The sequence below is a fragment of the Stegostoma tigrinum genome, chromosome 12, assembly GCF_030684315.1.
Source record: "Stegostoma tigrinum isolate sSteTig4 chromosome 12, sSteTig4.hap1, whole genome shotgun sequence".
NCBI classification, from domain to species: domain Eukaryota; kingdom Metazoa; phylum Chordata; class Chondrichthyes; order Orectolobiformes; family Stegostomatidae; genus Stegostoma; species Stegostoma tigrinum.
In genome coordinates, this window is record NC_081365.1 from 56,638,351 (window position 1) to 56,663,338 (window position 24,988).

Consider the following 24,988-nt stretch of genomic DNA (forward strand, 5'->3'; position numbering starts at 1 on the left):
ATAGCACTACTGCAAGTTCAATGAGATTGTGCAGGAATTGGAATGTATAAATAAAAAGAAAACATGGGATACAGAGTTTTAATCCTAGAAAAGGCAAAATTGAACTTCAACAAAAATCTTCGAATTACTAAGGGTTTCGTAAATTAAGAACATTTCTTCTGATTAGAAAATCAAAAATGGGGAGTCATCACTTCTAAATCAGCAAAAAAATTTGAGTTCTTGTGAAAATATATATACATGTGGAGCACTGTTGAAGCATGGAATGCTTTGTCTCGGACAGGACTATAAATGGGCCACTTTTAAATGGAAATTGACAAAATAAAGAGGAAGAACATCATGATTATGAGCAGGAGAGAATCCAGATTCATTTTGGATTGCTGCAACAAAGACCCAGCACAGACATGTTTAGAAAACTCCCTCAACAAACTAAAGTCACTCTGCAAGTAATGTATGCGCAAAACACCCACATTATTTCACTGGATGAGCCATAAACTATATTTCAGCCTGGAGTTAATCAGGGGGTGGAAGAACAAATACATACAAGCTTCAGTGTCCCAAAATCTCCTTTCCAATTTGTCCCAGTAGCCATAAGCATACCTCTCCAAGTTCACCTCCACTTGCAACTGTAACTTCCAATTTACAGTAATGTGAACTGATCTGAAAACTTCTTTAAGAATAATTTTAAAAATGACAATAGAAACTCTACGGACATGGTAAGAATGATTTTATTCACAGCAGGTTACTGTAACAAGAAACAGATCTAATTGGAACATATACTGAAAATTCTAAGTCATTGGTTCTGAAGGATTGCTCTGTATTACCATGAATGTACTTGCAATTTAAGACTTCAAGTTGCTCTTTAACACATTAAATTCCTCTGAACAGCCTCAATATCATTCACTGAGTCATTAGTTCTATGGAGTCAAAGTCATTTATAAGCTAGCCACATGTACAATAATTAAGACTCATTGCTTGGCTAGTCCGAAGCGATGCACACACCACAGTACAAAGGTTTGAGCGCTTCCAAATCAATACATTAATTCAGATACTGCAAAAAAATGATTAGAACTACTTCAAGCAGAAAGCTGATGCAGGTAAAATGGTTCTTCTATAATAATTCCTGTGTGCTGGCTCTCAGGCAAAAAGTAAGAATCATTGTTAGTGTTTTGTATTTTAGAAATGCTTGAAATTTGGCACAAACATTTTGATCAAGAGAAAAAGTTAATGAGACTGTCACATATCACTTCAAGGTGCAAAAAGAGAATACCAGTCAGAAAATTGTTCCTAACTTTTTAAAGAAACTTTCCATCACAGATTAATTTCTGCATGTAAAATCATTGATAATGATAATGGAAAGAGGGTGAACGGTGGAGTTAAATGGTGGAGATCTAGAATTAAGTACAACGTGTGAAAAATGAGCCATGCCACTACCCAAAAGACAATGACTGTAAAATCATTTTCAACTACGTAATAGTCAGGGGTAGTAACTCAGAATGCAGTATTAGAAATTGAATATGGAGTCTGCTTTGAACTGCTGAATACACAGTCCAGAAGAAATCTCAAGCATATTACAGCAGAAATGAGTACTCAACATGAAAAGGCTTTAATCAAGTTTTAAGTCATTGGTTCTGAAGGATTGCTCTGTATTACCATGAATGTACTTGCAATTTAAGACTTCAAGTTGCCACTACATAATGTGCATTTTTAAACAATGTAGTATAACATAATTATGGTCAGAGGAAGTGCAATAGCCTTTTGGAAAGTACGGTTGCCCAATTTGTGACCAGATGAAGAAGACTGTATAAAATATAAGGTGTAGAAACTAATGATAATGGAAACAGTGTGAAAGCCATAAAAAAGAAATCATTTCAATACTCAGACCAAAAAATACTGAAAATTACACTCCTATGTAGACAGTCATTCATTTCCAAGTTTTCCAGTCAAAATTCTTTTTAAAAAAGGTAATTAGTACTTTAATGAAGTTACCAGAATGCAAATCAACGTTGTTAGTTTTACCATTAAAATCATTGATTTTCCAATAGCATTTGATTCAGAGATCAGTTTACCTGGAATGAAAACACCCATGCCAAGTTTTGCTGTCTCAAAAGAATGCATCCCAAGGAGAATGACTATTGCTCTATCCCTGCATGCTTTCATATTGCTCGGCTTAGCTCATTTGTTCCAGAGTGGAGACCAGAACCTCAGTGTGACCCAAGCAACTACAACTTGCATTTATAGCAATGCAGGGGGAGGGGGAGGAGAGGGAGAGAGAAGAGTGTAGAACATTTCACATTTCAAGCCAAGACAGTTGAAGCCATGGCCAACAGGGAGGGATCGTGATACACAAAGTCAGAACTGGAGGAATCGAACCATCTTGATGGTTGTAGGGCTGAAAGGGGCTAAAAAGAAAATAAAATGGAGCAAGGCTATTAATGGATTTGAAACAAAGGATGAGAATTTCACTTTTAAGCCTCAGCAGGTTGGAGGGGTGTGAAAAATGGCTGGAACTTGAGGTGACCACAGTTAATACCGAGTTTTGAATGACCTCAACTGCATGGAGGGAATAAACATGGCAGGTTAACTAGGAGGGCCTTGGGGCAATTGAACCTGAAGTTGGCAAAAGCAAGGAATTTCAGCTACAAATTTGTTGAGATATGGGCAAAGCAGTAACGGACATCGGGGAGTTGAAGAAGCATACATACGGGAGGATATTCAACCAAGTCAGGGCTTCTAAGATTGTCAACTATCTGGTTCAGCCTAAGACAGTGAGCAGGGGAAGTGTGGAATTAGTCATAAGGGAACTGGAATCTGACAAAACAGAAGCTTCAGAGGGGTCAAGGAGGAAGTATGGAACATCTATGCTTTTTTGATGCTTGGAATACTAGGGGTCTCAATCACACAGGCTATTAGCAGAATCAAGTTTATTCATGGTCAAAGACGAGCTTGGTCTCCTTTAACTTTCCATACGCAAATCAACTTCAATTAGATCATTCATCATTCCAAATTCAAGGGGATTCAAGTCATGTTTACAGAACCTGCTGTCACAATTTAATCTTGTACTACTTCCAAGGCCAACATAATTTCAAATTTGATTCATAAAACAAAGAACACTTTAGATGGAGTCAGAACAATGCTCAGAATAGCTCAAATGTGACTCCATCCTCCTTCTATTCCAACTTTAAGATAAAGATGACATTCCAATAACTTCTGACTGTGAAAAATTAAAACAATTTGTATCTGTACAATAGGTCTTCTGGCCACCCAAATAGTTTAGCTCCTATAAAACTCCTTGTCTGAATTTTACAGCTGGAATATTTTCCAGTAAAATAGATAAACTCACATTAATTTTTTTTGTAACAATCCTTGAATTTATGTTGCTCAGTAACTTCCTGCTCCATCCATAATCTCGAGATTCCCCCTAACCTAGTTGGAGGTCTTGTGCGTAGCTCTTTTACTTCTGAGCCAGAATTCAAGTCCCACTCCAGGACATGATAGCCAACCAAAGTGATGTATAACTGAGCCAAACAGGTCAAGGATCAACTTGCATGCCAACGGTAGTCAACAGGAATGGGAGAAACACCTGGTCAGCCATGTGACGGAAAGCTGATTGGAACATCACAGCTCCAACCTGCAACATATTCAAATGCATACTGTCCAAAAGCTCAAACTCCAACAGAACTGCGATACACACTATCTAACTGCAAATATAATCAACTACTTTTATCATATGTATTATGTGGGGTGAAAAGTTTAGACCAGAGTACAGATTCCTGGGCCCCTTATTTTCATATTCCACATTGCAATCCCTTCCATTTTCTTCCCCACATTGTCATTCTGCATCACCCTGTTGGTTTGTAAAAGACTCTCCCAGTCTACTGAATCTCAACCTTTCCTTACCCCTTGCCTGATTTTCTGACCATAACTGTTTAATCTTTTAGAGATTTGCAGCAGTTTTATACTGTTGCAATTATGTCTTTGATTATTCTGCACTGTCTGTTTGTCAATTTACCAATTAACAATTCAATTAATGGTCAATTAATTTCTCATTCCTTCAGTTTAAAACCCTCATCTATGACTTTCTTTCAAACCAAGTAATAAACTTAATAGTTTTATAGCCATTATTTTAAAAATGTTCTTTTAGAAGTCATATGATTAATTATCTCTGGCTCAATACTCATCACTGAACCTACTAAACCTAGTAAGGCCAACTGGAATCCATTCCAAAAATGGTTGACTTTACACTGAAGCTGCTTTGCCTCTACCAATCTGTGAAAACAAATAGTCCATTATAATCAAACTGCCCTAGATTTTGCAGTGAAGATGCTAAATCCATCACTGCTCATCACAATTATTTCGCTAAATCTAGCAAAAATGTGTTCAGTTGAGCACAGAAATACAGAACAACCAGTGTAGATACTGCACTTTTCCAGAGTGCACTGCTGAGGAACTGCAGACAGATATGAAATCGCCATCACTGGACTGATGAAAGCCTGCCTTTTACAAATAAAGAAACCTTTAAAAAAATGTTGCCTTGTCTAATGAGCTAAGACTCGAGATTTAAACAGTTCATTACTGATGCAATAACCACAGTAGCACTGAATTTATAGTCTTGGAATGTTAACTTTCTCCAGTATATTGAATCAAAACAGAAAATCAATACTTCAATTCTTTTTAAAGTTAATGATATTTTATTTCTTACTTTAAACCAAGTATTTCCTAATCAGTTATCTTGCTCAGTAGTGGAAATATTCAGAACATTTTATTTTCTGGGTGTACCCTTATAAGAATAGGAGAATGCAAATCACAGGTGTCTTACAAAGCAAGTGGAGGCCATTCAGTTCACCACGCCTGCACCAGCTCTTCGAAGGAGCATCATTACCGAGTGCCAATCTCCTACTTTTCCCCCCATATTCTTGTATGTTAATTTTATCCCAACAATCATCTACTGCCATCAAGTAACTCAACTGAGCCAGCCTCCACCACAGCTTCAGGCAGTGCAAACTACTTGCTGAGTGAATTTTTTCATGTCATGCTTTTTTTTGCGAATCACCTCAAACTATGCTCTTTTGCCCTTTATCCTTTTTTCAAACAGAGTCAGTTTCTCCCTATCTACTCTATCCAGCCTGCTCATGATTGTGAAAACCTCCAACAAATCTCTTCTTAGCCATCTTCTCTCCATGGACAACACTCACAACTGAAACAATTCTTGTAAATCACTTCTGCAATCTCTCCACTGCTTTCATTGCTTTAATGTGAAGCACAGAAATATGCACATTTCTCCCAATAAGGTCTAATCAGTGTCATATACGATTTCAATATCACCTTGGTCTTGTACTCTGCACCCCTTTCAATAAAGCAGAGGGTACTGTCGATACTTATTTCTCTCTACCTGTTCTATAGCCCTTAAATGATCTGTGCACATTAAACGATCCCTCACAGTTTCCAAAATTACTTACCCAGCTCAATGACACTATTGATTCTGAATGCCTGGAAATCCCTATCCATGCCAGAATTCAACAGACTTCTGATGGCAGCTTCCTTTGGACTCAGCAGTCCAACAGAGAAACAAACAAATCTTGATGAGGTAAGATGTAGAGAGAATGTTCCCTCTTGTGGGAAAGTCTAGGACCGGAGAGCATTATCTCAGACTGAGGAGTCACCCAGTTGCACAGAATCAAGGAGAAGCTCTTCTCTGTACAGTGAGTCTTTTTCCAACGATGATGACTTCAGTTCGTACAAGGGGGCATAGCTACAAACTGAGGGGTGATAGATATAAAACAGATGTCAGAGGCAGGTTCTTTACTCAGAGAGTGGTAAGGGCGTGGAACGTCCTGCCTGCCAATGTAGTTAACTCAGCCACATTAGGGGCATTTAAACAGTCCTTGGATAAGCATATGGATAATGATGGGATAGTGTAGGGGGAGGGGCTTAGATTAGTTCACAGGTCAGCGCAACATCGAGGGCTGAAGGGCCTGTTCTGTGTTGTATTGTTTTATGTTCTTCGAGAATAGTCAATGTGTGGAATTCTTTATCATAAACAACTGTCGATGCTAGATCATTATGAATTTTCAAGGCTGAGGCAGATCGAGTAATCAGTACAGGAATTAAGGGTTAAGGGAAAAAGTCAAAGTAGAATTGAGGATTATCAGATCTTACTGACTGGTAGAGCAGACACAATGGGCCAAAAAGGTTTTCTTTTCATGTATATTGTCATTGCCTGGAATCTGCATAGTACAATGTTACTTCGCTCCACCAATCCACATCTGCCAACCCACACACACGCATCAAACCTGTGCCTAAATTTTGTCCTAATCTTGCCACCTATAGGCATAGGCGGCTTCATTATCAGAATGTCAGTTGACAGCTTCCACAAGGATTCTGCATATTTTGCAGCTGCTCTGGTCTACCCAATATTTTAATTGTCAGATCACCCTCACAGAATTCCTTGCTTTACTCTTTTCTTTAAAAAAAATCTAAATGACTTTCTCCCAGCAAGCTGCTCTGAAACGTTATCGCACACCTCTTGAGCAGGTGTGACTTGAGAGGCACGTAGCCTCTTAATCCAGAAGTAAGAACACTGTCACTGTACCACTACTTTCATTGCTTGAATGTTTTTCAAATTAACCTTTATTCCCTCATCAACATGTTGAAAGATGTTATTTTACACCTCTCTGCAGCAGATGAGACTTGAACCCCAGCCTCCTGGCTCAAAGGTAGGGACACTACCACTTTATCACAAGAGCCTGCCCAAAGTGAAGAATCAAGGAAGCAGGAAATGCAGGGTACAAACCTGCATGGGGAGGCCCCAGTGGATTTCAAATTCATTACCTTAACCTATTGGCCAAAACTACTGAACATATTTTCAGACCAATGTGTTCAAGGGTATCACTGCACCTCTCTGGAATAGACGGGACTTGAACCTAGGCCACTTGACTCAGACAGAAGGACACTACCGGTGGACCATAAGAGTCCTAAAGAAGTAATGATGGGAGAATACTTTTTTTTTTAAAAATTTAACCCATTTTTGTAATCAACCTGTTCAGCGATGTTACTACACACCTCTGGAGCAGCTGGTATTTGAACCCAAGCCTCCCAGTCCAGGGATATTACTTGTGCATTACAACAGGGCTATTCTCTTTTCATTGCTCTAATATAAATTGCCTTATCCAACTGCCCAACAGTTGTGAGGTTATTACTGTCTGTGTAAATGCCAGCAGGGGCTGCATGGAGGGTATGCAAACTGATTACAGTACCATGGTGCAGAGGACCATTCAAAATGGGGGGAGTAGAACGTAATCTACTAGAGTTAGGGCACTGTATTTTCCTGTCTATACTGTCTCTGCAGCTGAGAGTGTGAGCCCCATATGCTGTGTTCCCTGCTCAGCTCCAGTCCTTGGAGCTGAAAGAGTTTCTGAAGTGGGAGGGGAGGATCCGTGTGCGAATCCACAACATTGCCAGAATTAAAAAAGTGGTTGTGATAATACAGCAGCAGCAAGTGGTTAAATTAAAAAAGCAGAAACACAGAAATAACAATTTCTGCATTATTACCTGAGCCAAGAGAAAACTGGCAGAAGGCAATAGGATTAGAGAGTTGAATGCTTGGCTCAAGGATTGGTGAAAGACATGTCTTCCAATTTATGGGGCTCTTGCTCCAGTATTAGAGAAAAAGGGAGCTGTTCTGTTGTGTTTAAAGAGTAATGCAATCAGGAATGTACACAGGGCTTAAAACTAAATACTTCTCAGCAAGTTCAGGCAGATGTAATTGAGAAAGTAAATGAGAAAGTGAAAAGCAAGAATATAGAGTTGTACTATTGCTAATGATTACTAGCATGAGGCAGGAAGGGACTGTACATGCAAACCTAAGGTCAAACCAGCAGATACAATTAGAATTGTGAAAGATAATAAAAATGTAATTAAAACATTCTCAATTCGCATGCATACAGCATTCATAACAAAATAGATACTCTGATAAACAAACGTAGAAAAATAAATATGATAGCCATGACAGGGACATGGTCGCAAGGTGCCCAAGACTGAGAAATGACTATTAAAAGGCATCTGACATTCCAGAAAGATGAGGGAGATGGAGATGAAGTAGCTCTGTCAACAAATGATGACAAGTATAGTACAGCAGTGAAAAATTATCTTGGCTTAGAAGAACAAGATGTGGAATTAATTTGGGTGGTGATAAGAAATAGCAAAGAAACCAATTCACTGTGAGAATATATGAATTTATAAAACCCCGAAAGTATCCGTACCGAACAATAAAAAGGCTGTTGCCAGAAAGGTACGGCAATAAATGTGCATGATTGTAACAATCATAAAATGGATAAAATCAGAATATCAAAGTAGCCGAGAGAAAAGTTTACAGAATGTATTAGGGACAGTTTTTTAGAGAACAATGTGTTATGGAACATATCAGGTGGAGGTTATTTTAGATCTAACAGTGCATAACAAATCAAGATTAATAATTTCATAGTAAGGAATCCTCTATGAAAATATGATGGCAAAAACCGATTTCACATTTGGTTTGAGTGCAAGAAATCTAAACTTAATAGAATTTACCGACATAATAGAATTCTTTGAAGACGTGACAAAGTTGATTGATGAGGGAAAGGCTGCAGATGTCATATACATGGACTTCAATAAGGTGTTTGATAAGGTTTCCCATGGCAGGCTGATGGAGAAAGTGAAGTCACATGGGGTCCACGGTGTGCTAGCTAGATGGATAAAAAAACTGGCTAGGCAACAGGAGACAGAGAGTACTAGTAGAAGGGAGTTTCTCAAATTGGAGACCTGTGACCAGTGGTGTTCCGCAGGGATCTGTGCTGGGACCACTGTTGTTTGTGATATATGTAAATGATCTGGAGGAAGGTGTAGGTGGTCTGATCAGCAAGTTTGCGGATGACACTAAGATTGGTGGTGTAGCACACAGTGAAGGGGAATGTCAGAGATTACAGCAGAATATAGATAGGCTGGAGAGTTGGGCAGACAAATGGCAGATGGAGTTCAATCCAGGCAAAAACGAGGTGATGCATTTTGGAAGATCAAATTCAAGGGCGAACTATACAGTAAATGGAAAAGTCCTAGGGAAAATTGATGAACAAAGAGATCTGGGTGTTCAGGTCCATTGTTCCCTGAAGGTGACAACGCAGGTCAATAGAGTGGTCAAGGCAGCATATGGCATGCTTTCCTTCATTGGACGGGGTATTGAGTACAAGAGTTGGCAGATCATGTTGCAGTTGTATAGGACTTTGGTTCGGCCAAATTTGGAGTACTGTGTACAGTTCTGGTGGCCACATTACCAAAAAGGATGTGGATGCTTTGGAGAGGGTGCAGAGGAGGTTCACCAGGATGTTGCCTGGTATGGAGGGTGCTAGCTATGAAGAGAGGTTGAGTAGATTAGGACTATTTTCATTAGAAAGACGGAGATTGAGGGGGGGGGGGGCCTGATTGAGGTCTACAAAATCATGAGGGGTATAGGCAGGGTGGATAGCAAAAAGCATTTTCCCCCCCAGAGTGGGGGATTCAATTACTAGGGATCATGAGTTCAAAGTGAGAGGAGGAGTTTAAGGGAGATATGCGTGGGAAGTTCTTTACGCAGAGGGTGGTGGGTGCCTGGAACGCGTTGTCAGCGGAGGCGGTAGACGCAGACATGTTAGCGTCTTTTAAGATATATTTGGACAGGTACATGGATGGGCAGGGAGCAGATGGACATAGGCCGTTAGAAAATAGATGACAGGTTAGACAGAGGATCTTGCTCAACGCAGGCTTGGAGGGCCAAAGGGCCTGTTCCTGGGCTGTAATTTTCTTTGTTCTTTGTTCTAAACCTAGTCACTTAATATTAAATAAAGACAATTGAAAAGGTATGAAGGCAGGTTTGGGTAAAGTAAATGAGAAAACAGGTTAAAAGACAAGACAGTAGATTATCAAAGGTGGGCATAAACACAAATTTCATAAACCCAAAGATATTTCCTTTGCGAAAGAAAGACTCATAGGTAAGAATTCTGGGTAATCCAAGATGGAGGACAGGAAAATGTTGTGACTGCAAGAGCTGCTCTGTTTTTTTTTCGGTATTTTCAACGTTAAAGCTGATTTCCTCCAATTGTAAGAGCAATAATTACTGTTTTATAAGCTGTTGCATCATTTTGGAACTTTGGGGGGAGATAAGATCAAAAAGGGAGAAGACAGATAAAGGCAGTGGCAGTGACCACATGGGAAGATGTTGTGAACTTTGAAAGAGTTCAGAAAAGATTTACAAGAATGTTGCCAGAGTTAGAGGGTTTGAGCTATCAGGAGAGGCTGATGCTATTTTCCCTTGGAGCATCAGAGGCCAAAGGGTGACCTTATAGAGGTCTATAAAATCATGAGGAGTATAGACAGGGGAAATAGTCAATATCTTTTCCCTGAGGTGGGCAAGTCAAAAACTACTGGGCATAAGTTTAAGGCGAGAGCAGAAAGATTTAAAAGGGACCTACGGGGCAACTTTTCTCATGCGTGTCTGGAATGAGCCGCCAGAGGATGTGGTGGAGGCTAGAACAATTACAACACTTAAAAGGCATCTGGATGGGTATATGAATATGAAGGTTTTAAGAGGAATATGGTCCAACTGTTGGTAAATGGGACTAGATTTATCTAGGATATCTAGTCGGCACAGACAAGTTTGACTGTAGGGTCTGTTTCCATGCAGTACATTTCTATGACACTAAGTTAGGAATGGGGAGGCAATGGCCCAGAGGTTTTATTGCTGGACTGTTCATCCAGAGACCCAGATAATGTTTTAAGCACCCTGGTTCAAATCCTGCCATGGCAGATGGTGGAATTTGAATTCAACAAATATCTGGAATTAAGAATCTAATGATGACCACAAACCTATTGCTGATTGTCAGAAAATACCTTCTGGTTCACCGATATCCCTTAGGGAAGGAAACTGCCATCCTTTCCTGGTCTGGCCTACATGTGACTCCGGCCACAGCAATGTGATTGACTCATAACTGCCCTCTGGGCAATTAGGGATGGGCAATGAATGCTGCCTGGCCAGCAATATTCTCATCCCTTAAATGAATAAAGGAATAAAAATAGCATCAAATTGAAAGAAATAATGTGCAATGCTGCCAAAATTACTGGTTGGCCACATTATTCATGAAATTATAGAAGCGAGCAAAGGATAACTAACAAATAAAAGAGGAAAAACACCTGGCAAGAAAAATAAGACAGAAGGCAAGAGTCTCTAACAACACATAAAAATTTACAAAGTAGTTGAAACAAATGTTAGTCCCATACAGGATGAGACACATACCTAGGGTGGGAAATGGCAAAATGGCAGAGACTTTGAACATTTATTTAGATTTTGACTCTTGGAGACTACTTTTAGTTTTCAGGGACATCTTTATTGTTTTTGCTGGTTCTTATAAGATGGTGCAATCATGCAATAATCTAACCTTCTTTATTTGTGGTATTTGATCTCGATATCTCTTTGATAATCTGTCTATGCTACATCTACAAGGAGGATGTTTTTGGTGATCTGACAAAATCTCTCAAACCCCCAGACATGCCTGTTTTTCCAAAACCCTCCTCCCACTCATTCAGCAATGGTGAGATCCACTGTCACCATGAAACCACTACCTCCAGCAAAAACTCAAATCTAGTACGGGCTGTTGAGTTAAATGTCAAAAAATATCAGCATTCTTTCATACCTGACAGGTACAATATAGTTCAATTAAAGTTCATACTTAATTATGGGCAACTTAAAAATCAGAAAGTATTTCTTTTTGACCTTTCTTCTAAAATTAAGTTGAAACTCAGCATTGAAATCAGCTACTTTGAAGACACAGCCCAAAATGAACGGAAGACAAAATGGTTTGTTGCTCACATTAAACAGGTTGTAGAGGAGAAAGAATACGCAGTGTGATTACAGTGAGGTTCTGCACGTTCAACATGCAATATTCAGGCCTGCCTACGTTCAGGGGCAAAATCAGAAGCAAATCAAATAATCCTTTAACTTGTGTCTCAAGAGCACTGGGGTAAAATTCATAGCAAGACATGAATGACACCAAGGTGGCCAGCAGCTTTAAAGCAGCTCCCCTTAACCCATAGACAGGTGAAACTCAAGTTCAGTAAATCCCACCCCCAGCCAGCTAAAGCTCAGTCTCAGCATCAACTGGCTCAATGAGTAGTGACAGCTTCTCCAGGATTGCTCCTGTCATGCTGGAAGACTGGCCAGAACACCTTCTTCAAATCACAGACTGCCTCCCTCCCGCTCTTGCTGCTCTTCCAAAGAATCAGTCCCTCAAGTTGCAGCAAATACAGAAGAGGGGAATCTGGATGAGAAGAACTAAAGCAAAAACAGCCTTAAAAACTGGGATAAACCAAAGAACTATGGATGTTGGCAATTTGAAATCCTCGGGTCACTGGATCCGAATCACTAACTCAGCATTTTTGAAGAGGAAAACAATCAGACTTGTTGAGTTTCTGCAGCATTTCTATTTTGTTTTGAAAGCCCAGATTGTGTAATACAAGAAAATTCACAACTTTTGGAGAAGAATGTCAAATTTAAATGGATAGGGACTACAGACTGCTACAGTAGAGTCACCTGTGTATTATCATACATGATTCACAAAGTTAACATGCAGGTACAGCAAGTATTTATGTAAAAATGTTAGTCTTTACTGTTATGGGGGAGGGACAATGGTGGAGCACAAATGCAGAAAATTGTTTGGACAATAGTGGTAATAGTCGGTGAAACCACACCGACAGTACTGCATGGCTTTCGTTTTGAAAAAGATTCACAGGTCTGAATGAGAACTCGTTCACTCCACAGATTCTGCCTGACTACTGAGTACACAGGTTTTTTTTCATTTCAAACTGCCAGAATCTGCAGTAGTTTTCTTTGGTATGGAACCAAAGAGCTGTACAGCAGAGAAACAGACCCTTCAGTCTAAACCATCCATGCCAATCAGATACCCTAAATAAATCTAGTCCCATTTGCCAGCTTTTGGCCCATATCCCTCGGGACCCTTTCTATTCATATACCCATCCAGATGCTTTTTAAATGTTGTAATTGTATCAGCCTCCACCACTTCCTCTGGCAGCTCATTCCATACACGCACCATCCTCTGCGAATAAGGGGCAATCAATGCAGGACAGAGTACTGTACTTAACTGCACGCAGTACATGAAACAAGGTAAACAAACTTGTAGCGCCGACTGAAACTGGCAGAAACAATGTGGGTATCACAGATGTGGCTGCAAGGGGATGAGGGGTGGTAACTAAACACCCAAGAATACATGCCCTATCAAAAGGACGGCCAATGGGCTGAGGGGGAAGGGTTGCTTTGTCACTAAGTAAATGAAATTAAATCAGTAGCAAGAAGTGATACAGATTCGGACAGCATAGAACATGTGGATAGAGTTGAGGAACCACAAAGGCAAAAAAGACCCTGATGGGAGTTGTGTAAAGGCTTCCTAGCAGTGGTCAGGAATGTGGGGAATAAAACACCAGGAAACAGAAAGACATATTAAAAAGCTATTGTAACAATGATCACGGTAGACTCCAACATGCAGGTGGACTGGGAAAATCAGGCTGGTAGCATAAGTCATGAACAGTGATGTATCTAATGTCTATAGGATGGTTTTTTGGAGTAGCTTGTATTAGAGCCCACTGGGGAACCCGGTATTTCTGAATTTGGTGATGTACAATGATTTAGATTTGATAAGGGAGCTTACGATCAAGGAACTCCTCAGGGGCAGTGCTGGAATAAGACAGAATTCACCCTGCAGTTTGACAGGGAAATGCTGGAATCATATTTAATAGTATTATAATTGAGTAATGATGACCACAAAGACGTGAGGGAGGAGCTGGCCAGACTTGATGGGGAGGGGAGCCTAGCAAGGAAGAAAATAAAGCAGCAATGGCACGAGTTTCTGGGGGTAATTCAGCAGAAATTCATCCTTTGCTACGTTTCTTCTTTCTTGGGAAGGACAAGGCAATGATGGCTGACAAAAGATAGAGGCAACATGAAAAGACTTATCTGCTTTTAGACCCATCAGTCTGTCAAACATCACTTCTCTAGTGATGATTATGGTAGTTAATTCCTCACTATCAATGAATGTTTATAATCAAGCTGGGATTACACTCATGGGGGTTTAGAAGAATGACTGGTGATCTTATTAAACCAAAACAACTAGGACTACAAATATTTTTATGCAACTGGCAAGTAGTTAAAGTGATTGAGAGTGGTGGAAACCAATTCAATGCTCGCCTTCAAAATGGAATTCAAAAGGGGAAAAGACTGTGTGTCTGAGAGCTAGCAAAGACCCAATGGGTTGAACAAACCTCTTATAAAATACCATTCTATAATTCTAAGAAATTCAAAGTAATTTTAGAGGAAAGACAGAGCTTGCTCAGATTGGAGAAGAAGAGGTAGCTTGCTCAGAGACTGAATGGGTGTTTTCCTTCATGGGTAATCTAGAACGAGGAGACAGAGTTTCAGAACAACCTATTTCAGACAGAGGTCAGGAGGAATTTCTTGAGCATTGTTAATCTTTCAGGTTCTCTTCCACAGAGAACAGTAAAGTTTGATTCATTAAAGATATTCAGGGATGATATTACAATTTTTGATTGACAAGAAGTCACAGATTGTGAGGGACAGGCAGACAAGTGGAAAGGAGGTCATGATCAAAACCTGTTTGTTTGAATGGCAGAGCAGGCTCAATTGGCCAAATGGTCTTTCCCTGCTCCTATTTCTTTTGATTTTATGAAAATACATAGCAACAGCAAAATCTGGATTAGTCAGTTCCTATCTTTCATCACACCAAACATTTTTAAAAAACATGCGTTTTAATACACAAGTTTCTTGGCTCTTCATCTGCATTTTTTTTTAACCCAACAGTCACTCTAACACCCAGTTCTTCTGATCATTATGCTACTCATTTTTCCACCAAGACTAAATTCTCCAACTACCCCTGCTCCTCTTCTTTGACAGGTCAGGCTTCGACAGTATATAATTGTGATTCCTTGTCCCACATCATGGAATTTCTGTACAGTGTATAAAATCTAGGACAAAATAATTGCATTTCAGTTGCAACTTTTGGTTTTGGTATGTGAAATTTTAAATATTAAAAGACTGAATATTCATGACACAATGTCCACAACACTAATGATAAAGAGACATCTTGCCTGATTTTCCCTCTTCAGGCTTGGGACACCAAAACCAAAAAAGAACAATTATTGTATTTCACAACCCCATGACATCTCAAAATACTTCACAGATGAGGGAAATGAAGCAAAGTACACACATATTTCCATAAATAACAAGTAATAAAACACAGATTTGTTTTTTGGCGGGGGGGAGAGGGATGTGTGTAGAGTGAACAGAAGCGTTCAAAATGATATCAGCTGAGGGTGAAATCTTCTGCTCTTCTTCAAAATATTGTGAAGAGATCTATCATATCCACTTAAGATGCAAGACAGAACCCTTGGTATAATGGGTCATCAAAAAGACTGCACCCCCCCCCCCCCAAAAAATACTGCAATCCCTCAGCAAAGCACTGCAAGACCAGTTTATATTTTTTTCTCTTTTCCCTTCCCCGCAACACACGTTTACCCCTTCTCTCCGACACACACTGAACATCACTGGACTTGAACGTTATCTGTTTTCTCTCCACAGATGCTATTTAGTTTCTCTACCAATTTCTGTCCTTGGGTAATTCAGACATCTCCAGCATCCACAGTTCTTTGTTTTACTTTATCCAATTTTGGTGCTGAACAACAGGCAGTGATCCAATCAACAAAGCTGATATGGGAGCTTTACACCAATTTCATACTTCATGGGAGAACCAAAGTAACTACCGCATAGCGTTAGCAACATAGTGCAAGCAAAGGTCATCAACAAAACAAAAGCAAAATTATCTTGAGAAAAGCTAATGAAAAAGGAATTACAATACAAAAGGACATGAAAAAAAGCTTTCTTGAAGTATGGTATGAAAAGGAATGTTAAAATTGAGAGGACCATGGAGAGGCAGCCTTCAAATATAGTATTCAGAAATGGAGTGGAAATTACTAAAGGTGTGGGTCTCAATAGGCAAACAGGATCAGAAACATGGATATATAGAGCAAAGAATAGCAAATGCTGGAGATCTAAAACAAACAGTGCGCTGGATAATTCAGCACATTTGGCAGCACCTGTAGAGGGAAGCACCGTTAATGTTTTGAGTTGAGTAACTCTTCATCAGAAACTGTCAAACTAACGGAAGAAGCAAAGTTCACGAACATGTTTGTCCTCAGTGATGAAGTCCAGCATTTGGCCACGACATACAAGGTTTTGTACTAACTTCAACCAGAAGTACGAGGAGGATGAACCAGCTTGACCTAGTCCTAAACTTTGATCCTCTAAAGTGACATATGTGCGACTGTACAGCAATCAAGAACATGTCAGAGTAAACCAGCCATGGACAACCAAGGTTCTCCTTAAGATGTGTGCACGCTCAATCTTAATGGGACCACATGATGCAGCAAAAAGGCCAGGCAAAGAAGGATTTGCGAGAACACTAGTTCCCACCATTACAAAAATCCACCTTCAGTCAATTCAGCTCTGTGTGGAAATGCATTTAGACGTACCAGTGTATCCCTGCACATCAAAGTTTACTTGCAGACACGCAAGAATTTAACAAGGCAAATGGCATAGTAGTCTTTATTACAACGGGATTGCAGCAGAAGAGCACAATGCAGAATCTAGGGCATGGAAAATATTTGCAGTCACTCATTGGACTGGTTACTGCGATGACAGATTGTTTTAGAAGGAGGAATTAATTATAATAGGTTTATAATCCTCAGTGGTAAGGAAGAGGGGAGGTGGTGTAAGTGAAAGACAAAATTCTTAAGCAATTTGATAGTGCAGATGCTATGCCCAGATCAGCCATGGTCTCACTAAATGACAAAAGGGGCTGGAGGGGCTGAGAAGACTATCTCTGTTCCTATGAAAGCTTTATTCTTGATTGGTGAAACTGGAAGATGGGTCCACAGTCTCAAGATGAAGGGTCAGTCATTGAATACTGAGAAAATAAATGTATTCACTGCAAGGGTTGTGACTCTTTGGATTCTCGACCCCAGAGAGGTGCAGGTGCTTAGCTATTGAGATATTCAAGAAACAGGTATACTACAGAAGTAAGAGACCATTTGGGAAGATGGAAGTTAGGCAATAGGAACATTAGGATTGAGGAAGAACAGTGGAGCAGGCCCAAAGGGTCAAATAACTTAATGTAGCTCTTGTTTCATACTTCAAGAAATAGTTGAACACAATGGCCATAACAAATAAGACCCAATGACATCCAGCATGCAGTGCTGACAACTCGGCATTTCAGCATTTTTAGGTGAGCAATTCCAGTACAGCTACTGCACTGGCATCTGCCCAACATAGTGGAAAAATTGTTCAGATATGCATTGATCACAAAAAGCATCCAAATTCCAATGCTGAAAATAAACACCCCAGGGAACGCTACTTGGCATAATACTGCCAAGCAAAATCTCCAACTAACAATAAGCTGCGCCTCGCAGCAGCATGCCAATTCTTCATCTGTGCAAATACACAGCAAATGCGAGCATGCAATTTTGCCACGGAATGCAGCAGTCAAGCATTATGTGCCTTATCCTCATCCACTTTCCAAAAGAATAAAAATTCAACTGAGCGCACTACATGCTTAACTATAATCCTCTCTTGCTCAAGGGAACAGTACAATTGACATTAAATATCTCAGAAGAGACAAGGCAACTCAGCACCGAGCAACCAATCCTGTGAACACACTGGTTAATAAAGTTTAGTATCGTATCTGGTGGCATATTTATGAGAGTTAGGCAATCTTCAATTCTCTTTCTGGAAGTATGTAAGAGTCCACTTGAGTTTTTAAGAGTCTCATCGGGAATACTGAATAGCCAAGGTCCACAAACTATACATTGTAGCTTTATGCCATCAACAAATAAAAACAGTTACAACAGGTTCACAAGAATAGAATTTGTTCAAATTAGTTTTTGGGGGTGGTGGGTAAGAAGTTATCAGTAATAACTGATTTCCAGCTGGGCCACAATATGTTTTCAGAATGATCTTGCCTGATATTTGATATTTTGAAATGGAACCCATCTAAATTGTTCATGCAATGGCAACTTGCATTTATATAACACCATAAAACGTCACAAGGCATTTTAGACTTTCATAAAGCATAATTTGACACAAAATTACATAATGCAATATCAGGACAGATGAGTAAAAGCTTGGTTAAAGAGGTAGACTTTAAGAGGGCGTCTTAAGGGAAGAAAAAGATTGACAGTCAGAGGGCTATAGAAAGGAAATTCCAGGACTTGTGAGATGGTGACCAACCGTGATGTGATTATAAAAAGATGTTTAAGAGGCTAGAATTAGATAACCGCAACCATGCTAGTGGGTATAACATAGACTGGAAGGAATATTACCACGAAATGGTTGAAAAACAAAAAGATACCCACAATCCTTTGTTAATTATCCAAACATTTCAACTTCACATAATTATTCAGTAAATAGAAGCAAAACAGTGCAAGGCTGAGCTCCAATATGCAACATGAAGAAACATGTACTTCGAATGTTTCTGGTAGCATTTGTATAATTATAGAGCATCTTCTGTATTTTTGAGATGGTTAAAAGTAATAGGCTAACAATTAAGTCTTTGAAATGGTTTTGTCAGCTCTGTGTCTGCTATGCTGCTAAGGGTAGGGCACAGGTTGCAATTTTAGCCATTGGACTCAAACAAGATACCTCACTGCAAGCAGTGAGGGGAGCCTACTGAACAATACAGGAGTGGCACATATCAATGGCCCTGAAATAACCCAAAAAACAACACTTTTGCTGCAAATAAACCAAAAAAAAGCACAGAGAGTTATTACAAAGTTGTTTGAGATAGTAGGAACTGCTGATGCTGCAAAACCTGAGATAACAAGGTGTAGAACTGAATGAAAACAGCAGCCCAAACAGCAGAGGAGCAGGAAAGCTGACATTTCTGAAGAAGGGTCTAGGCCCAAAACGTCAGCTTTCCTGGTCCCCTGATGCTGCTTGGCCTGCTGTGTTCATCCAGCTCTACACCTTGTTATCTTAAAAAGTTGCATCCAAGTTACCACAAATGATTACTACACAAAATATTTAGTCAACACACAAGTCCAAAGATGCTTTGTATTATTAAACCATTTTTAAGTATTACACAGAGGGACAGTTACATTACAATGAATCACTGACCAAGTTTTGTAACTTGACAGCTTAGATTCACTGTACTTGTTTTTCACTTCTTTAGTTAAAATACACCAAAGAATCTCTATTTTAGAGCAAGGCAAGTTCACTGCAGCATAATCAAAATCTCTGTGACAATCCCTTGCCTCCTTATTCAGTATTTTATTGATGGGAGAACCTAAACAAAGTACCTAAAATCAAAATCTAATTTTCATCACCTTATTGTTTCCAGTTACTTCTTAGTTTGAACCGCTGGTCACCTCGCAACCCACAGAAAATCTGAAATGGACATTACTAATGTCGTGTTTAATCATCCAGCATTTGTGCACCATAAAAAGCAACACATTCAAGACACAAAAAGTCTTTACTATGGTCAAAGCAATGTTCTTCATAAAACACACCTAGATTAATAGGAAGATGGCAATAGCACAATATATTTTCAAAAATTTGGGGAATTACAAGGTAAGTGACACTAATGCTGAAGAAATCAAATTCCTGATTTCACACATTTACTACGCCATTCCCTGGACAGACATAGCACTGCCAAAAGCCCGGTGATGATCTCCCCCGTCTCTTCCAACAACCTACTTTGGTCCGAGACTTGAGAACCTTCTGTACTTGTAAAATTGGATTCTAACACCTTCCTGTGGCCTTTGAACAAGGGCTGTTAATTGTGGGCAAAATTAAGCTCATGCCCACCAGGCTCAAATTCATTGGATTCTTATAGATCAAGGGAAACTTTCAACCCACTACTCATTTGGATAGATGTCTCTCAAGCAAATGTTTCCTTATTTTATAACAACAAATCAGATTCAAACTCTCAACCTCCTTCTCCAGTACTGAGAGCAATTACAAGTACAGGAATACAAAACCATGAATGTAGAAACTGTTTTTTTTCCCCGACTGTTATTAAAAACTTATTAGAGTGCATTCTCTTTAAAATCTCTTTAAATTTTAATAAAAATGAAAGCAAATTTAACATTTAATTTCATCTAGCTATTACACTCAAATTGGTAAAAAAATGGTAGTAACCACAGTAAAAACTACCAGGAAAAGTGTCTTGGTGGACTTTAACTGAACTAATTCCAAAATTTGTACTCCATCTACAAGCCATTAGAACAATTGCTGTCTCATTTATGGTACATAAAGATATGTCAAAGATCCTATGCATTGACTCAATTAATTGTGTTTTATACTAGAACTTAATGGTTCAGTATAGTGCACATATTAGAAGCTGATAAAGGCACCGTGACTTAATAGCAATACCACCAGTCTTTAAGGATAAATAAAGAACCTGCAGAAGAAAGGCTTGACAATACCATTGGGAAAACAAATACCTGCTTCTGATGACACCTTCCCAGACTGGCAAATTTTCAATCTGAATCCAATGCAAGAAAATGTGGAAACAAGGGACCAATCTATCAAACAGTGGAGACAAGCAATATGGGCTGCACTGTCTCTTGTACTACTTTATTCAAATAAGTATATTTATTTTCCTAACAGAAGATTTATTTTAATAGAAAAGCCTTATGACATGGAGACTATCTTCCTAATCTAAGCATCAACATAAACATTGATGCAAAGATTGGATGCCGAAAAAGCAATGTCCCAACAGTTCTTTACTTGACTCCACCTAACTTTGAGACTTCTGAATACGAATAGTGAAACAATGAAGAACTTTAAACACCTCAAATCATTGAACCCTACAGTGTGGAACAGGCCATTTGATCCAACAGGTCCACAATGACCTTCCAAACAGCATTCCATACAGCATTACCAATCCCCTACCCTATGCCTGCACATCCCTAAGGGCACTTTAGCACAGCCAATCCACCTCACCTACGTGTGTTTGGACTGTGGGAGGAAACCAGAGCAGAAACTCATGCAGACACAGGGAGAACGTGCAAACTTCACACAGTCACCCAAGGGTGAAATCGAACCTGGGTCCCTGATGCTGTGAGACAGCAGCGCTAACCACTGAGACAGCACTGCTAACCACTGAGACACCACGCCGACCCAAAAGTGGGTGCAACACAATGTGTCTAGATTATGAGGCAGCAATCCTGAACCTCTTTGTGCATGAGGCAAACGTGATAACCAAAACACTCCAAAAACAGTGGGTCGGCTGACCTGATGGAGCTTCCTGTTACCCTTCATCATAGGCTGCAGTGCTCAAAGCAAGTGTTTTTGCCCATGCAACTTAAACTGAACTCGTTCACACAAAGACTCAGCATGACAGACCACGGGCACAAATGACAGTGGCGAGACGCACACCTACGTCATCATCAAGATTGGAGCCTTAATCCAGTGTGGTAGACCACTCGGCCAGGCTTCCCACAAAGAAGCCATTCTGTTTGAAGATTTGTGATATTATAGATAAGTTGTAAATACTAAGAGTATTTTACGCAAAGTTTTATCAGTTGAAAATTATCACTGTCTCACATTTTCACTTTACATTAATGGAGTTCTTGTGCTCAAAGCAAGAAGAAACAACAACTGCCCAACTTTAGCACCTATATGATCTATGTCCACATCTGATCACTCCACACAACTTGTAGACAAAAGGAGCAGCACCAGTAATGCACAAACCACCACATGCACTTCGTAGCTACATAATGACATGTAAAAATTAACAGCTGAAAGTAGTTAATATGAACACCAATGTGAAGTTAATTTTTCTGAAGATTTCAGTACAAATATTACCCAATGTATGCACGCAGGCTTTCAGATGCCAGTGTTTAACTTTTTTTTGAAACCAAGAACTGCTTCTGTAAGTATTATGCATAATCAGTAATTCATAAAATATACAGCACTAGTAAATACTTTATTTCCAGGGTTAGGGTGCATACACAGGTGTACTGCACAGTGTTGAAATTAAAAATCTGTTTTTGGTACATTGTTGACAGTTCCTAATTTCTGTACAGAAGATAATTTACAAAATAATTTTCAAATCTCTCCTGTATTTACTTGTTAGAACCACAGCTAACTGAATACCTGGGAAGTAAAGTTACTATTATAAGACACAAAATAGCCAGTTTGCACATAGCAAGCTCCACAAACAGCAATTTGATCATGGGCTGATTGTCTATTTTAGATATGTTGACTGAGGGCGAAAGAGCGGCTAGGGCAATAGGAATAAATTCCTTGTCTTCCTTTTAGCATCATAAGATCTTTTTAGATCCACCTGCAAGAAAAGTCACCAGGTTTCAACAAAGTAGGGGAATGAAAGCACGGATAAAAGAACGTGATTGGAAGCAAATAATCATGTAATAATCACACTACATTTTCACTTGCTTTTGTAATTCAACCAGCTGTCAATGAGATGATGGCAGGGGGAGTTGAAGATGATAATAACAATGGGGGTGCTGAAGATGATGATGACGATGACGGGGGTGCTGAAGATGATGACGATGACAGGGGTGCTGAAGATGATGATGATGATGACGATGGAGGGTGCAAAGATAGTAATGGAAAATGCAAAGATAATGAAGGTGGAGGGTGCAAAGATAATAATGATGATGACAGAGGGTGCGATGACGGAGGGTGAAAGATGACAGTGGAGGGTGCTAGGATAACGACAGCGGCGGCAACGATAATGACAACGGCAACGATAATGACAACGGCGGAGGGGGCAACGATAATGATGACGGCGGCTGAGAGTGCTAGGATAATGATGATGGAGGGTGCAAAGATAATGATGATAATCGAGAATACAAACATAATGACAATGGAGGATGCAAACATAATGACGATGACGACGGAGGGCGCAAAGTTGATGATGACGACCGAGGGTGCAAAGATAATGACGATGATGGAGGGTGAAAAGATGATGATGATGATGATGGGTGAAAAGATAATGACGATGACGGCGGAGGGTGCTAGGATAATGATGGGATAGTGATGATGGAGTGTGCAAAGATAATGATGGGATAGTGAAGATGATGAGTCGGGGTGATGATGATGCATTAAATGCAAAGAGGTGATGGAGGAGCGGGGTAGATGTTGATAATATTGGACTGGTTAGGGAGGGATAATGCGTGGTGATGAAGTGGGGGAAGTAAAGATGATGAAGGAGTAGGGGAGAAGGTTTGTTATTGGTACGAACCCCAGCCCCTTTTTCATACACAAGCTGGGATGAAGAGTTAGAAGTGCACTCACCGCCTTTCATTCCTCGTTGATCCTCATTCCTGACGTTGGGCAGGACGGTGCCTGCCGGCTCCTCTCCGGGGGCAGCTCGACAAGCCGCCAAGCCCCCACGACGTTTCTCTCCCTCTTTCTTCCCCCCTATTCTTACCCCTCCCTCTCTGTCTACGTCTGTCCCTGTCCCTCCCTCTCTCTCTCTATCTCGGCCCCTCTCCCTGTCTCCAACTTATTAAAAGGCCGGAGCCAAAATACAACATGGCCGCCACAAAGGTCTCGCGAGACTTTCTCCGGGCGCGACTGGCAACACTTCCGGCCTCTGTCGCTCCTGCCTAGTGCTGCCACCTACCGTCTGTTCTCCTGAAGCTGCAGCAACAATTTTGCCTCGGACGCATTCAATGATACCAATCTGCATCAAACATTTCTACAGAAAGAACAACAAGGCCTTTCAAGAACCACTCATTCACCAAAAGTAGCAAACACAGACTTAACTTGAGGTGTTTTAATACAAGTCATCATTAATAACCATTCAATTTGCACATTAGGCCGTTTTGCAATTCAATTCTGTTTATGTTTCTGTTGCATGAAACAGTGAATGGGTTAACTTCCTAATACGGATATAAACAAATGAAAAATAAGTTGAGCAAATCAAAATTTGCCATGGGTAAAACTCTGAAACATTTTGATACTTTTTTTTGCTGTTCAGAAGAGGCTGACTTCCGAAACAGATTCTTAAACATTCACTTTGGGCAAACTGTGCACTGGGTCATAGAACATAGAACATTCCAGCACAGTACAGGCCCTTCGGCCCTCGATGTTGTGCCGACCTGTCATACCGATCTCAAGCCCATCTAACCTACACTATTCCATGTACGTCCATATGCTTATCCAATGACGACTTAAATGTACCTAAAGTTGGCGAATCTACTACCGTTGCAGGCAAAGCCTTCCATTCCCTTACTACTCTCTGAGTAAAGAAACCACCTCTGACATCTGTCCTATATCTTTCACCCCTCAATTTAAAGCTATGCCCCCTCGTGCTCACCGTCATCATCCTAGGAAAAAGGCTCTCCCTATCCACCCTATCTAACCCTCTGATTATTTTATATGTCTCAATTAAGTCACCTCTCAACCTTCTCTCTAATGAAAACAGCCTCAAGTCCCTCAGCCTTTCCTCGTAAGACCTTCCCTCCATACCAGGCAACATCCTAGTAAATCTCCTCTGCACCCTTTCCAAAGCTTCCACGTCCTTCTTACAATGCGGTGACTCGAACTGTACACAATACTCCAAGTGTGGCTGCACCAGAGTTTTGTACAGCTTCACCATAACCTCTTGGTTCCGGAACTCAATCCCTCTATTAATACAAGCTAAAACACTGTATGCCTTCTTAACAGCCCTGTCAACCTGGATGGCAACTTTCAAGGATCTGTGTACATGGACACCGAGATCTCTCTGCTCATCTACACTGCTAAGAATCTTACCATTAGCCCTGTACTTTGCCTTCCGGTTACTCCTACCAAAGTGCATCACCTCACATTTGTTTGCATTAAACTCCATTTGCCACCTCTCAGCCCAGCTCTGCAGCTTATCTATGTCTCTCT

General features: G+C 40.1%; 1 protein-coding gene across 6 annotated transcripts in view; it reads right to left on the bottom strand.

The window, feature by feature from the left end:
- The window catches only part of LOC125457141 (TGF-beta-activated kinase 1 and MAP3K7-binding protein 3), a 113,999-nt gene extending 90,354 nt beyond the window's left edge, over positions 1 to 23,645 (bottom strand). For all 6 annotated transcript variants that reach the window (XM_048540933.2, XM_048540931.2, XM_048540929.2 and 3 more), the window contains exon 1: positions 23,405 to 23,645. The gene's annotated coding sequence lies outside the window, so the exon portion shown is untranslated. The remainder of the gene's footprint in view (positions 1 to 23,404) is intronic.
- Positions 23,646 to 24,988: the final 1,343 nt, after the last annotated feature.